We start from the raw sequence: 7,324 nt of genomic DNA, 5'->3' as shown, positions 1-7,324 counted from the left end.
CATTCAGTTGGATCACTTTTCCTGGGAATAGGCATACATACAGATCTCTTCCAGTGGGTTGGCCAGGTAACTGTCTTCCAAATTTCTTGGCGTAGGTGAGTGAGCACTCCTAGCACTGCATCCATTTGTTAAAACATCTCAACTGGTATTCTGTCGATTTCTGGGGCCTTGTTTTTCGCCAGTGCCTTCATTGCAGCTTGGACTTCTTTCTTCAATACCATTGGTTCCTGATCATATGCTACCAACGTCAGCCAATTCTTTTTGGTGCAGTGATGCTGTGTTCATTTAATATTTTCCCCATGGAATTTTTCAATATTGCAACTTGAGGCTTCAATTTTTTCTTTAGTTCTTTCAGCCTGAGAAATTCAGAGCATGTACTTCCCTTTTGGTTTTCTATCTCCATGTCTTTGCACATGTTATTATAATTCTTTACTTTGTCTTCTCTAGCCACCCTTTGAAATCTGTTCAGCTCTTTTACTTTACCATTTCTTCCTTTCACCTTAGCTACTTAACATTCAATAGCAAGTTTCAGAGTTTCTTCTGACATCTATTTTGGTCTTTTCTTTCTTTCTTTGTCTTTTTAATGACCCCTTGCTTTCTTCATGTATGATGTCCTTGATGTCATTCCATAACTCATCTGGTCTTTGGTGGTTAGTGTTCAAGGAGTCAAATCTATTACTGAGATGCTCTCTAAATTCAGATGGAATATGCAGAAGGTCATACTTTGTCTCTCGTGGACTTGTTCTACCCAGCTCTTTGGTCAAACACTAGTCTAGATGTTGCTGTAAAGGTATTTTATGGATGTGATTAACATTTAAAATCAGTTGATATTAGTAAAGGAGATTGCTCTTGATAATTACCTTTGATCAATCAGATGAACAGCATAAGAGTAAAAACTGAAATTTCCTGGAGAAGGAATTCTGCCTCCAGACTATAACATAAAAATATTGCCTGAGTTTCTAGGCTGCTGGCCTGTCCTACAAATTTCACAGTTAGTAGACCCCACAATCAAGTGTGCCAATACTTTTAAGTAAGTAAATACATACATATATACCTACCTATATACATGTATACATACATACATAATCTATATCTTTTTCTTTGGAGAAACCTGACTGATATATTAAGGCTTACTGTTACAAAGCAACTTCATGAGATTAACACCTTCTTAATAATTGATCTTCATATGTAATGGGAGAACCACTTAAGTTCCTCGTGTTTTACAAGTGTGTGTTGATGGAAATACACTTAAAAATAGTAACCAAAAATCACTTATGTATACAGCCTAACCACTCTTTTCTTTTGTTAGCCAACGTGATATTAGAACATTTAAAAATATGAATACTTTCACATTTTTTACAACTGAAAATTATCATATACATTAAAAATACAATGGCTCTACAAGTCAATGGGCACTTAACCATGTCATGGGAAGAAATATGCAAAAAAAAAAAAAAATCAAGCACAGAAATAGGTCCAGGATTTTTGTTGCTATTATTATTATTGCTATAAAGTAATAGAGAGACAGTAAAGGTAAAGAGTCATAAAAAAAAAAGAGTCATAGTATTTATTAATTAGTAGTCCATCTGGGTATTCTTTTAAAGTAATTTGTTTAATTAGGAAAGTTAAGTTAGCCTATGAGACTGTACTCCTTCAAGTTCTCTAGAAGAAAGTCATGACATATATTATACAAGTTATCTTTGAAAGACATTTTTCCACTCATTAGAGCAAAGTTGCTATTAGGACCATATCTATCTTTCTGCAAGTTACAAGGGAGGATGCTTTCCTATGAAGCTGACTGCAATTTTTTAAACGCTGTGATATCTCACATTTGATATGACCAAGCAAGGAAAGAAGCTATGTATGTCCTGGCTTCTTATACACACCAGGCATACATGAACATAGGTCAAGGGCATTGTGACAGCTGCTATCAAAACTTGGGGAGCAGGAGTGCTTGCTTCAGGCAATGCCCAACAGATTATAACTACATCTGCGATTCAGCATATTTTTGATGAAAAATATGGGGGCTGGGGACAGAACGAGTACAGGATGCATTTCTTCATTCTGTGACCCAGGAGGACACACACGTGAACACTGACTCTGAGCTTAAAGGTAGGTAATTAGGATGACTTAAATTAAGCTTGCCTATATATGTTGTGGAAACCCTGGTGGCATAGGGGTTAAGTGCTATGGCTGTTAACCGAAGGGCTGGCAGTGTGAATCTACCAGCTGCTCCTTGGAAACCCTATGGGGCAGTTCTACTCTGTCCTATAGGGTCGCTATGAGTCGGATCGACTCGATGGCACTGGGTTTGGTTTTTTGGTTTTATATATGTTGTTGTTGTTGGTTGCTGTGGAGTCAATTCCAGCTCATGGTGACCCCATATGTGCAGAAGCTTGCTCCATAGAATTTTCAAGGCTGTGACTTTTCAGAAGCAGATCTCCAGGCCTGTCTTCAGAAGCATCTCTGGGTGGGTTCAAACAGCCAACCTTTTGGCTAGTAGTCCAAGGGTTAACTGTTTGCTCACCCAGGAATTCCTTTACCTAAATATAAATGTTTCAAATTTAAATCAAGGGCATGACTAGACTTTTAATTATTAGGCAAGGATAGTGTCTTATTACATCATTATTGTTGTTTTAATTATATTATGATTATGTTTTTGAACAAATATAACACATTGATTTACCAAAAAAATACATTGAAGACATTTCACAGAACTGTACTGATTATAATCATTGCTTATGCTCCAGATCCCATATTATTTTTGGATACCAACGGGCTGTTCCTAGAGAAGTTGTAAAGGAGGTATCCTTCCTTGAGATGTTCTTCATTGCTGCTCAGATTACAAGTGGTGCAAGGAAACTCTTCTTCTCACAACTCTGCTTTTCCTTGTATTTATCTCATCTTTCCATGGCCTTGTTCGCCTGTATATGATGATATGAAATAATTAGATTATTCATTTTACTTTATGGTACTATCAGTTTTCAAGAAATCCAGCTTGGGCAACATCATAGTCAACTTTGACTTCTCCCATTCCTTGTGCCCTCAGATAATAACTCAATTTCAGAATTTACCACTGAAATGTCTCAGGTACCTGTCAAATCACTCCTAATCCTTGCTCCCCATTCATAGTGTTATCACCCTCATTCAAGCCCACATCATTTCTCCCCTGAAAGACTACAATCACTTTATAACCAATCACTCAGCTACAATTGTCCCTACACACAGCTGCCAAAGGTCGCTTTACCATGTATTGTTTGGTTATGGATTATGCTGTTTCCTGCTCAAAAATTCTTTCTACTGCATAGCAAATTTAAAAATATGCATAATTAAGGCATTTCAAATACTTTAAAATATGTCCTCAACCATATTGTCTCTTCTTTGACTCCTTCCTTAAATGGCTCCTAAGTCTTGATCAAATTTGCCAGCTTCTTGCCATTTATCTTCATATGCCCTGAAGCTTAAAATGTTAGTTTAGGTTGGACAGGATACCAAAATGACTAAAGCAAAAAACTCCACATAAAAACAGCCATTACTTTAGTAATATGAAAATATAAACACAGATAAACATGGCACCTCTCCTCTTGGGCCAGTCAATCATTTTGATGAAGGAGTTGTATAAAAATATTCAAGGGAATAAAAGTCATGATGGACATATTTGAAATGTGATAGGTATTCTTTTTCCTTGAAAAGTTAAGGAACACCATCTAATAGAAATGGTAATATTTTATCTTGGCCTTGAAGAATTAAGTAGATGTTTAGCAGATGAAATTGGAAAATAAGGAAAGCAGAAGAATATTCCTGGTATGGGAAACTTATATCATGACAGGCAAATTTTTTTTAAAGTATTTTAAGTGTTTATGGAATAATATCTATATTAGCGTGCATAGATCAAGGCTTCCAAAAATATGAGTCAAAAATACCAGTCCTTCAAGAGGTTCCATATGAGAAATGGGGGACTGGTGAGTTCCATGTCCAAAATGGCCTGCAAATTTGTCAGTGCATTTATTTATTTATTTTTCCTGAGTCTTATAATGAATTAGCATATTAACTGCTTTGGGAAGTCTGAAAAACAAAATTACTTTAAATTTTGAAGAATTTTACAGATGAATCACCCTTGTCCCCCTTTTGTAAAACAAACAAACAAAAAACAGCATTTAATTTTATTTTGAATAAATGTTAGGTAAAAACTGATTTGGGGAGTTGGACTGGACAAACACAGAGATGTTAATGAGGTTCTTGCACAAAAAAAACTATAAAGGTGTCATAAAAATTATTCTAAATAGCAAAGACAACTTCAGTACAGCCTAATACACTTGATAATAGTACATACATAGTATGACTAGAAATAGAGTGTTCTCTCTTGTTGTAAGGTGCCAGTGAGTCGGTTCTGCCTCATAGTGACCCTATGTACAACAGGACAAAACACTGCATGATCCTGTGCCCTCCTCACAATCGTTGCTACGTTTGAGCCCATTGGTGCAGCCACTGTGTCAATCCTTTTCATTGAGAGTTTTCCTCTTTTTAGCTGACCTTCTACTTCACCAAGCATAATGTCCTTCTTCAGGGACTGGTCCTCCTGATAATATACCCAAAGTACATGAGATGAAGTCTCACCATCCTCACTTCTAAGGAGCACTCTTGTACTTCTTCCAAGACAGACTCTTTCATTCTTTTGGCAGACCATGATATATTCGGTATTATTCACCAACACCATAATTCAAAGGTATCAATTCTTCTTCCATCTTCCTTATTCATTGTTCAGCTTCCACATGCATATGAGGTGATTGAAAATATCATGGGTTAAGTCAGGCACACCTTAGGTCTCAAAGTGACATCTTGGGTTTTTAACACTTTAAAGAGTTCTTTTGGAGCAGATTTGCCCAATGCAATATGTCATTTGATTTCTTGACTGCTGCTTCAATGTGCATTGATTGTGGATACAAGTAAAGTGAAATCCTTGACAACTTCAATATTTTCTCTGCTTATCATGATGTTGCATATTGTTCTAGTTGTAAATATTTTTGTTTTCTTTATATTGAGATATAATCCATACTGAAGGCTGTAATCTTTGATCGTCAATAAGTCCTTCAGGTCCTCTTCACTTTCAGCAACCAAGGTTCTGTCATCTGCATATGGCAGGTTGTTGACGAGTCTTCACCCAATCCTGATGCCAAGTTCTTCTTCATATAGTCCAGCTTCTTGGGTTATTTGCTCAGCATACAGATTGAATAAGTATGGTGAAAATATACAACTCTGATGCACACCTTTCCTGATTTTAAACCACACAGTACCCCCCTTGTTTTGTTCAAACGATTGCCTCTTGGTGTATGCGTGGATTTCACATTACCACAACAAAGTGTTCTGGAGTTCCTATTCTTCATAATGTTATTAATGATTTTTTATGACCCATACAGTGGAATGTCTTTGCATAGTCAATAAAATGCAGTTAATCATCCTCCTGGTATTCTCTGTTTTCAGCCAAGATCCATCTGACATCAGTAATGCTGTATCTCGTTCCACATCTTCTGAATCTGGCTTGAATTTCTGGCAGTTCTCTGTTGATGTACTGCTGCAACTGCTTTTAAATTAACTTCAGCAAAAATGCTACTTGCATGTGATATTAATGATATTGTTCAATAATTGCTGCATTCTGTTGCATCACCTTTCTTTAGAAATGAACACAAATATGGATCTCTTACAGATATTTGGTCAGGTAGCTGTCTTTCAAATTTCTTGGCATAGACAGTGCTGTATTTGTTTGTGAAAACATCTCAAATGGTAGTTGTTCAATTACTGGAGGCTTGATTTTGTCAATACCTTCAGTGCAGCTTGCAATATGCTATTGCCTGAAATAGTTGAACTTCGACCAATTCTTTTCGGTAGAGTGACTTTGCATTTCTTCCATCTTCTTTTGATGTTTCCGTATCATTCAATATTTTACCTATAGAATCCTTCAGAATTGCATCTCGAGGCTTGAATTTTTTTATTCAGTTCTTTCCTTTGAGAATTGCCAAGTATGTTTTTCCCTTTTGGTTTTCTAACTCCAGGTCTTGGCACAGTTCATTATAATACTTTATTTTGTCTTCTCAAGCTGTACTTTAAAACTTCAGTTTGGCTCTTTTACTTCATGATTTCTTCCATTTGGTTTAGCTACTCTACATTCAAGAGCAAGTTTCAGAGTCTCTTCTGACATCCATTTTGGTCTTTTCTTTCTTTCCTGTCTTTTTAATGACCTCTTGCACTCTTCATGCCTGATGTCCTTGATGTCATCCACAACTCATCAGGTCTTCAGTCATTGTTCAATAAAATTTTTTTTTTTTTTTTTTTGCTTCAAATATATTCTTGAGATGGTCTCTAAAATCAATTGGGATACACTGAAGGTCATATTTTGGTACTTATGGACTTGTTTTAGTTTTCTTCATCTTCAGCTCAAACTCGAATGTGACCAATTGATAGTCTGTTTCACAGTTGGCCCTTGGTTTTGTTCTGACCAATGATAGTGAGCTTCTCCATCATCTCTTTCCACAGAAGTAGTCAATTTGATTCCTGTGTTTTACATCTGGTGATGTCCATGTGTATCGTTGTCATTGCTGTTATTGAAAGAAGGTATTTGCAATGAATAAGTTGTTGGTTTTGCAAAATTCTATCATGCAAACTCTAGCATCACTTTTATCACCAAGGCCATATTTCTCAACCACTGATCCTTTTCTTTGTTTCCAGCTTTCACATTCCAATCATCAGTAATTATCAATGCATCTTGACTGCATGTTTCATAATTTCATACTGTAGAAGTTGGTTAAAAGTCTTTAATTACTTCATTTTTTTTTTTTTGGCCTTAGTGGTTGATGCATAAATTTGAATAATAGTCATATTAACTGGTCTTCTTTCTAGGTATATGGATATTATCCTATCACTGACAGCATTGTACTTCAGGACAGATCTTGAAATTTTCTTTGACTATGAATGCCATGCCTTTCCTCTTCAATTTGTCCTTCCCAGCATAGATTGTCTGATTCTAAATGGTCAATATCAGTCTACTTCAGATCACTAATACCTAGGATATCAATCATTATTTGTTCCATTTCATTTTTCATGACTTCTAATTTTCCTAGATTTATGCTTTGTACATTTGATATTCTGATTATTAATAGACATTTGTAGCTGTTTCTTCTCATTTGGAGTTATGCTACATCAACAAATGAAAGTCTCAGATGGTTTACCCCATCCACATCATTAATATCAACTCTACTTTGAGGAGACAGCTCCTCCCTAGTCATATTTTGAGTGCCTTTCAGCCTGAGGGAATCATCTTCAGGCATTA

The sequence above is a fragment of the Loxodonta africana genome, chromosome 20 (genome assembly GCF_030014295.1).
Source record: "Loxodonta africana isolate mLoxAfr1 chromosome 20, mLoxAfr1.hap2, whole genome shotgun sequence".
Taxonomy (NCBI): domain Eukaryota; kingdom Metazoa; phylum Chordata; class Mammalia; order Proboscidea; family Elephantidae; genus Loxodonta; species Loxodonta africana.
Note: the sequence above shows the minus strand (reverse complement) of the source record.